Raw genomic sequence first — 10,131 nt, forward strand, 5'->3', positions numbered from 1 at the left:
TAAATTATTAGCAAAATGGTGTTAACTTGTGAGAATCGTTACAAGCTTGTTGCATGCAAATTATAAAGAAAATCTAACGACTAGATTTTCTACAAATAAACAAAACCGATTTTAAAGGCCTGTTTATTTTTATTCGTGTTGCCATGACAACGGTACATACGTCAGCTTAACCATCAAAAAACCAAAGTTTGTGTTGTTAACTTGCTTGCTGCCATTTTTGGCGACCGAGAGATCAAGGGTTTTAGAGAAAAAGGTGAATGAAACACGGGCATCAAAAACTGTGTTCAGCCACATTACTTTTTCTCTTGTAAACACTCCAGGTAGGGTTAACTTGCCTACCCGGGTTAACTTTCTAATTGTTTCCAGACCCTTTGAGTGTAACCGCGCATTAAGTTGTCCCGGGATGTAGGGTTACCCCACCTGTGAAATTTTGCTTGTAAAAACCAGGGCTATCTTTTGCCCCAGCTAGGGTTAACCCGCTTGCTGGGGTAACCCTCCCTCCTTGTAAACAGCCCTAACTGGTACCAAAGGATGTATTTTGTTAGTTACAGACTTCTGCGGACGCCGGTTAAGAAGGTGTTTCCCACAGCAGTTTAAAATACCAAGTTCGTTTGCAATCGTCCATGAAATCCCGACAATGTAATCAACGTAATCTATTACTTTGTACGATATTTCTTGCTTAAAGACGATTTCTAATTAGTAGGTACACCCCCATATGGAAATAAAAGTTGCTTAAATAGCATCTTTAAAGGTTACCAATTCTTAACTACTGAAAAGAAAGGAACGTACGTGGAAAAAGCCCAAAACAAGTAAAACAATTGTATTTTAAACCCATTGCTGGAAGATATTTTGGATAAGAGCATTTTCACAACAGCAGTAAAATACAAAAGCAAACAATTGTCAAATACTTGTGAAATGTTCGTGGCTAGTCTGACGCGGTGTTTCGTCTCGGCCAAGAGACTCTTCAGAGACCTTTAACAGTAAAATATCTTGCTAAAAGGCACATTGACAAATCGACTGCATGAACTGCATGACTATACCTCTAAATCGCCTAACGTTTTCTTTGTTAAGAGGCTCATTAACCGATTCATGCGCGCGCTCGCGCGCGTTGCTAAGGAGGTGAAATTTCACTTCCGGTTACTTACGTCAGCCTGCGCCCAGAAAGTAAAAACAACTCAATAACTTGCAAATTCGCTTGCTTTCACAAGATGCAAAGAACAAGAACAAGCAAAGACAAAATAAGAGAAAAACAGAAAAACAAGAGCGAAAGAAAGAGAAAAACTAACTCTGCGTGGCTTTGTTTGATCTTAACAAAGTGCGTTGGCTTCGAAGTTACCCTATCAGAGCACGCGCTGATAGGGTAACTTCCAATATATATCGGGCGCACTACCAGTTTCTTTAAATGCTAAAGGAAACGCGGTTTTTCATTAAATCGAGCCTTTTTCGATTGAAGTTAACGTTGGAAACATAGCTAAGCATTCCTTTGTCAAAATCATGCTTCAGAGGGTTACGAATTTTTCAATATTTTGAAATTCTCTCAAAATCTGACCTTTTAGAAATAAAACAAAATCTATGTATAGCATGATGAGGATTAAAATGAAAATATTAAATCAATGAAAAAAATCCCGATAAAGCAATTTGCCTGGGAACCTTTGCATTTTTTCAGTATTAGTCACATGACCAAGGGCGTGGCCTGATGACGTCATCACTGGTGTTACTGGTCAGGAAAAACACATGAAATAACTCTGAACTAACTAAAAATAATGAGGTAATATGGGAATAAATTCTCCTTAACAACGGCTCGAAAAGATCAGTTCATGGGCCCTTAAAACGTTTGGTGCTTGCAACATGAGACCCTTATTACTAGATCTTAAGTTATATGGTCAAGTCTGTTGCAATTTAACAAGCTCTTGTATAACAACAGCCGTAAAATATCTTTCGAAATGTAAATAAATCTCATTCATCGTCCTATTTAATATTTTTCTGAAGTGCTTTAGTATTCTACTGGGGCACTAAAACTTATCATGATAAAAACATTTTCATTTTTGACTGATGAACGTTTGTCCTCTGAGCTTTAAGAGTAATGTCAGTAAGGATCAAAGAAATCGCGGACACAACTTGAAATTCAATTTCACCCATATTTTGTCCATTGGTAGACCTTAGTCCCATGCATATGACGAGGATGTTCGTTAATTAAAATTCTCGCTTGTTTGGGAGAAATCAACTTGAAACGGTTTACGGCATTACGGTACAAAACCTTCAAAATGTCATAATTCGTGGTGTTGCCGAGTCAGCTCATCGCAAGTTTTAAATCTCTTTCACTCTAATTCTATTTGTCTGATGCTTCTGCAATTGAATGACAACAAAACAAACTCATGACCTTTCCTTATTAATAAAGTATGAGTTTTTTTTTTTAAATGCACCTACGGCTGCTCTGAAATTGATTCGTTGGCACTTCAATCAAACGTGCCAAAAATGCCCGCGGTCCGCAATGAATCCGACACTAAAATCTCCTGAGACATGTTCAAGGATGACTTCAACTTTCTGTCGTTTTAAAATTTCCTTGGGATCTTTTGTATTTGCACAACAAGACATTCCTGAAACGAGCCAATTTTCAACTGATCCGCCATTTTGAAATCAACTTAAGTATGAACACTTCAAAGATTGCCGACCACGCTCACATGTTTGCAGTTAAAAGTTTCTAATGTGAAACTCCTCTGTGTTGTTAAGCGAGGCAAAGAAACGTAATAAGTTGAATATGCATCAGAGCAAAAGGTAGACTTACACCGGAAAGAAACGCGTCGGGGAACGTTTACAAAATCTGCTGTGACTCACCGCTTGACCTCGTCTTGTGATATACATGTTTAGCCCGTCATGACATCTTTCCTTATCTGTTTCGCGCTAAAATAAAATTGTGCTTTCCTTTTCTTAAGCGATCTTTGGTGAGTAAGTAGGCCTCATGTTGGCGGTGTTTCCTATCAGAACTGGTAGACAAAACATCATCTGATACATTGCAACAATCAAGGACCGTTCAATTTCTATCTGTCCCGTAATTAAATAACACGCATCATCGAAGCCGTGACTCCACTCTGTTTTAATGCTAGGAGAAGTAAGTTGTAAAACGACCGCAAATGTTAATTGAGTACAAAAAAATGAACAAAAATGATGTTCTTTCTTAAACATAATGACATTCTAAAGTTGAATGTTACAGCCTTAAAAATCTGCTTTTTGCTTGAATTACTCCCGTATATGGGCTATATAGGTATGTACAGCCCCAAAGTGTATGCTCAGTTTCTAAGGCGTTTTGGTCAGAAAGGGCATCTATTTTGGCCACTTTAGTAAATAGGGTATGGTTTTTGCATTTTAGTCTTGCATTGTGTATCATATTTTTTTCTTTATGACTAGCTACTTTTTTATCATTTGCGATAAGACCGTCAACAAACACAGTTCAAAATGCCTTTAACATCGGTCTGAGCTTGGAAACTACAGGTCAGGTTTAAAACACAGTAATGTTTTACGGTTCAGGTTTTAAATAGGGTACCGAATTTTGGTCAGGTCATAAATAGGGTAGGGAAAATCGCAGAGTTTGGTAAAGGTTTTGGGAAGCGGGCCGCACACCCCCACCCACTTGTTCTGGGAATACCCCCTGCCCCCAGGCTCCCCAGGAACACTACATAGTCTTATCAACTTCCAAGCGTTCACGGCGCAGGAAACATATGGTCATATCCTGAATGTTTGTTGGTGTTTGGAAATAGGCACTCCTCGCTAATTAACTTAAGGTGGCTCTATATAGTTTTTTTGGAGCGCGAAGCACGGGTACGAATGGCGCGAGCGCGCGAGTATTTAAAAGAAAAGAAAAAAACAAAAATAAACATGGCGGCGAGACTTTTATCGCGAGTCGCGTTCCACTTACCGCTATCCTTTTTGTCCCGAACAAGTGTTCATTAAAAAACGCCTAGAAATGTGTTTAAAAATACACTTCTTTCGTCTTCTCCTGACGTGGTTAAACTGAGAAGCCAATTCGCAGCACTTATCGCGCCGACATCAGAGAGAGAAGACGGTCACGATCGTACGCGAAGGAAGTCGCAGAGTGGTCACGGTGTACTTTTTATGGTCGGAGGCTTCGCTTTGAGTTCCCTGGACGATGAAACACCGAAAACAGCTGGAGTGTCTGTAGAGGCGCAACTGACACCGGAAACACAACCACCATTGCGTGACGAGAAGGGTCGGTTCTCATGAAAGAAACCACTCCAAGTGGCAACACGGACGACAGGACTCATGGGATAAAGGAGTGCAGGGCAAAGAGGAAATTAGAGTTTCAAGGAATGGTCGAAGATTGGTCCCCACTGAAGAAAAGAACTGTATGCATAATAAATGTATGGGGTTATACGGAAATCTTACCTCAAAATCTTGTTTTCGCTATACGTGGCACCAAGCAATTCCCTAAAAGTTTTAAGACAAGTGCTTCATCAAGACTTTCTTTACTCTGAAATAGTTCTCAATTTGAACTTTTGTATTATACCACAGGTAGTTCATAGCAAATTGTCAACATGATCATACCTGAACATTTTGACATTTCATTTTAAAATTCCAACAAATTTTTTGTTACAGTTACAACCTAATAATTACCATTAAAACGTAAAAGTTTGAATTTTTGTCAGAAACAAACAAAGAAGGAAAATTGCATTCCACATGGAAGTAGAGTTATGGACTTGGTTGTTTTGAGAAGTTCACTGAAATGTTGTCAGCACTGTAAAGCAGGTGAGAAGAAACATTTTTCTGCCCAAAGAAAATCAACACTAAAGAAAAGTCAAAATGAATTCTCGGTTTTATGGCAAGTACACACAGCTTTAAGGCTATAAAATTAACAGGTTTCCAAAAAAACAATTATGAGGTTGATTATACATGTATATCTTCAATACATTACAAACGTCTCATATGCAATCAGCCATAAAAAGCCTGGGGTTGGTCCTTAAATTTTTGGGCAAGTTCTGAAACCCTTACCCTCATAATTACCCTATAACAAGCGTCACACAATTGTTTGTCTATTGTTAAGAACAAAAATGTTTTTGGTAAATTTGGAACAAACAAGCAGTTGTAAATTTTCCACAGACCGCAAATTGCATTCACTGCATTTTGAAATGTTGTTAGTTTTTGCAAAAATTTACTTCTGCTCATTTATTCCAAATTAAAGGAGAAAACACACTGCCAGAATTAAGTATCAGATCTTCCCAAGTATCAATATATGAAGAAGCTAGTCATAAAAGGGGATAAGTGACGATTTTGGTTGCTTTTCTTTTTTCTTGCTCCAAATTAGCTGAATTTTTGCATGTGGTCTTCAATGTAATAGAAAAACGTGTTCCTGTATTTTTGCCGCTGGTTTTTGCTTCGCTTTATAAAGACGCCGCTAGGAAAACCGAGTGGTTTTTTTGCATACGCAATATCCTGAAAACGAAGCAAGGTTTAGCGCAAAAACTACGGGACATTGCTAAACATACCTAAACAAAACTCTATGCGAAATTTGGAGCGTTTTCGACAAAGTTCACTTTTGATTAAAATACCTAACGCCCTTTTCCCGCCGAGGCTGCAAATAAACGAAGCCGGGCCTTTGTTATGATAAACAGAGCCGATCCTTTGTTATAATAACCAAGCCAAGCCTTTGTTATAAGTCGAAGTCTCGCCTCGGTTTATCATAACAAAGGATCGGCCCGCTGCGACCGCAGGGATTTTGATCTCACTTAGAAAGCAGCAAAATGTCAATTTCACGCAACGTATAAGCTCAAAAATGTTGATTCTAGGTCAAAAAAGGTTTAAATGTTGATTTCACGTTAACGCGTGACGGCAAGGATGTTGGTTTCACTTAGAAACCAGCAAAATGTCAATTTTACGCAGCGCATAAGCTCAATGATGTTGATTTCAGGTCTAAGTAGGTTAAAATGTTGATTTCACGTTAACGGGTGACGGCAAGGAGGTTGATTTCTCTTAGAAACCAGCAAAATGTCAATTCCACGCAACGCATAAGCTCAAAAATGTTGATTTTAGGTCAAAAAAGGTTTAAATGTTGATTTCACGTTAACGCGTGACGGCAAGGATGTTGGTTTCACTTAGAGACCAGCAAAATGTCAATTTTACGCAACGCATAAGCTCAATGATGTTGATTTCAGGTCTAAATAGGTTAAAATGTTGATTTCACGTTAACGCGTGTCGGCAAGGATGTTGGTTTCACTTAGAGACCAGCAAAATGTCAATTTCACGCAACGCATAAGCTCAATGATGTTGATTTCAGGTCTAAATAGGTTAAAATGTTGATTTCACGTTAACGCGTGACGGCAAGGATGTTGGTTTCACTTAGAGACCAGCAAAATGTCAATTTCACGCAACGCATAAGCTCAATGATGTTGATTTCAGGTCTAAATAGGTTAAAATGTTGATTTCACGTTAACGGGTGACGGCAAGGAGGTTGATTTCTCTTAGAAACCAGCAAAATGTCAATTTTACGCAGCGCATAAGCTCAATGATGTTGATTTCAGGTCTAAGTAGGTTAAAATGTTGATTTCACGTTAACGGGTGACGGCAAGGAGGTTGATTTCTCTTAGAAACCAGCAAAATGTCAATTCCACGCAACGTATAAGCTCAAAAATGTTGATTTTAGGTCAAAAAAGGTTAAAATGTTGATTTCACGTTAACGCGTGTCGGCAAGGATGTTGGTTTCACTTAGAGACCAGCAAAATGTCAATTTCACGCAACGCATAAGCTCAATGATGTTGATTTCAGGTCTAAATAGGTTAAAATGTTGATTTCGCGTTAACGCGTGACGGCAAGGATGTTGGTTTCACTTAGAAACCAGCAAAATGTCAATTTCACGCAGCGCATAAGCTCAATGATGTTGATTTCAGGTCTAAATAGGTTAAAATGTTGATTTCGCGTTAACGCGTGACGGCAAGGAGGTTGATTTCTCTTAGAAACCTGCAAAATGTCAATTCCACGCAACGTATAAGCTCAAAAATGTTGCTTTTAGGTCAAAAAAGGTTTAAATGTTGATTTCACGTTGACGCGTGACGGCAAGGATGTTGGTTTCACTTAGAAACCAGCAAAATGTCAATTTTACGCAGCGCATAAGCTCGATGATGTTGATTTTAGGTCTAAATAGGTTAAAATGTTAATTTGACGTTAACGCGTGACGGCAAGGATGTTGGTTTCACTTAGAAAACAGCAAAATGGTAGGAGCCCATGATGGGCTCCTGAAAATGGCAATTTCACGCAACGTATAAGCTCAAAAATGCTGATTTCAGGTCAAAAAAAGGTGTAAATAAAAATAAAATGAAACAAATAAACATTTCAATAAACACTTTTTCAAATACGGCAACGTCTTCAATGGCTAAAAAATCACGAGATAAAACATAGTTTTCGACAAACGCGATCGTAGCTTGATGTCACGCACCGCCATAACTTCCAAGTTCAAAATGCGCTGGTACCTCTTATGCCTGATGAGGATAACAACTTTGGTGGCTGTTTAGTTTTGGATTTAAGAATTTGATGACTCCACGTGAAAACGCTCTATAAATAGGGCTGACAGATTAACAGATTAACCCTTCTGCGCAACGTACGGGTCTCCATACATCTGCATGTCCCCTGATCCCAGAAGCTCAAAACACTACAAATCATGCCGATTTGAAATAAAATCAACGCAAACTGGATCACAGATCTGTTACAATCGATCGCCACTTGCTGGCCATTATTATGTTTAAATCTAGTTACCAGTTCGAGAAACGTCCGCAGAACGTAATCGCAATGCATGCCGGGAAGGGTCTTTACACCTCGTGCGCGGGAAGACATGGCGGTCGATACAAGACAAATTTTATCACTCTAAAACCAGTTCTCGCTTTCCAAACTTTGACGCTAGCAACGCTTGGCAAATGGGCCTCAACTCACCAGAGGGTATTTTTCTTGGGCAAGAACTGCTCTTGGACTTTGCTACCTGGCTCGATCTGACTTCGAACGCCGATAACACGATTACGGTATATCAGCTGCCTTCGAAGTTTCAGAACACATTTTGATTCTTTAAAACGTGCTGATGACTTACGGGTTTATCGAGGCTTTATGATGCCTCTCAACCACCAGGTAGGCACACAAGGTACTTTAAAACAATGCTTAAGATATTAGTTGACAGAGCTCTAATGCGGCACATCTCTTTTTTGTTTGATGGCATTTCGTTTGACGCTCGATCGATTCACGTGTTGTGTTCACGTCACAATAACCGGCGTAAACAATCCGTTCCCAGATTTCCGCTCTATATGCTGTGGGATTTGGTTTTGACTTCATACACTATAAACAGTCTGCCTGTTTGCCGTTCAACAAATAAACTCCTAAAGAAATGGCTAGAAAAAGCCAAGTTTTTTGCCTACGTTTTAACTCGAAAACAAAGCAAAAACCAGCGACAAAAATACAGAACCACATTTTTCTATTACATTGAAGACCACATGCAAAACTTCAGCTAATTTGGAGCAAGAAAAAAGAAAAGCAACCAAAATCGTCACTTATCCCCTTTTATGACTAGCTTCTTCATATTTACTTTATTTTCAGCCAATTTGTCATTGTTGAACGTAACAGCGGAAAAAAATGTGGGTTAGCCTCAGTGTTCTCAGTTACCTGTGCAGTGTGTGGTACAGAGAATGTTGTCAAGACCTCCAGTGAACAAAGGAGCGGTCAAAGAGGTCTACTCAGTCAGGATGTTAATTCAAGAGCTGTTCTTGGGTGTCTACATACAGCAATCGGTGAAACCCACCTAAAAATTTACTGTGTACATTAAATGCTCCCTCTATGAATCCAGTAGGATAGTTTTTAAGTACAATGTAGCTTTGTAGATAGTGTACTTTTTGTATTCGATTGTTGTATATTTGTTTCCATGTAAATATCTATCTTATTTAGAGACATATTGTAGCCCATTAACATTGTTATTTTTAAATGTAACATAAGATATGTAATTTTATCTTTTCAACAATAAAGACACTTTATTTATTTATTTATTTATTCATTTATTAGTAACATTCAAGAGTAGAGAAAACGAGATTGGGCATGTAGTAGAACAAGTAACAAAGAAAAGTTGCAAAACTGCAATGTTAGAAGAAAGAAATGCTGCCATCAAAAAGGGTGTAAAAGCAGATGACCAAGGCTGCATCGATATCCCCTGCTCACATGACATGGGTTGGCAAAAACGGGGAAAGGGGCATAACTCGTCAACTGGTCATGCTGCAGTCATGGGTTTAACTTATGGGAAGGTTATGGATTATACTACGAGAACAAAATCCTGCAGGGTTTCCACAAATGCTAAAAAACTGGAAAACAAGCCAAGAAACACAATTGTCGACTCAATCACACAGCATCATCAAAAGCAATGGAGCCTATGGCAGCAGTCCATTTGCTCACTGAAAACCTAAATTCTAATGTCAAACTATCTGTTTATGTCGGGGATGAAGACTCCACAACAGCTGCACATATTAAAGAGAAGGTCCCTTATCCTGTAGAAAAGTGGACAGACATTGTGCATGCCAAAAGATCCCTTACTACAAGGCTGTATAACCTAAGCCAACATGGGAAATTTGTAAATTCATCAACTCTCTCAAAGAAAGTTATCAACTATTTAGTCAAATGTTTTACTTATAGCGTGTCTCAAAATAAGGGGAATCCAACAGCCCTTCAAAAACCCTTAAAAGGCATTCTACCACATTCGTTTGGAGACCACAAAAATTGCAATGAATCATGGTGTGGTGCCAAGAAAGACCCTATTAACTAATTAAACACTCTGACTTACCCTATGGCAAAGATCTCTATGGCGATGACTTAAGGAAAGCTCTGGAGAGAAATTTTGATGAATATTGTACTGACATAGTAGTTGCAAAGTTAGCACCTGGGTCAAATTCGCAGCGAAATGAGGCCCTAAACAGTGTTATAGGCTCAAAAAATCCCAAAATTAGATACTACGGTGGAAGTTAAAGTAATGACTTCTGAGTGGCCTGTGGTATCTCGCAAGTAAACCTTGGATATCAGTACATTACCCAAACACTTGAGAGCCTCAACATTGAACCTGGTATACACTGTATCAGCTACATTGAAAGGATGGATCACAAGGCT

General features: G+C 38.8%; 1 pseudogene; it reads left to right on the plus strand.

Moving 5' to 3' along the window:
• Positions 1–9,116: 9,116 nt before the first annotated feature.
• On the plus strand, positions 9,117–10,131 carry LOC145482359 (uncharacterized; annotated as a pseudogene).

Source organism: Orbicella franksi, chromosome 3, assembly GCF_964199315.1.
Source record: "Orbicella franksi chromosome 3, jaOrbFran1.1, whole genome shotgun sequence".
Classification (NCBI taxonomy): Eukaryota; Metazoa; Cnidaria; class Anthozoa; order Scleractinia; family Merulinidae; genus Orbicella; species Orbicella franksi.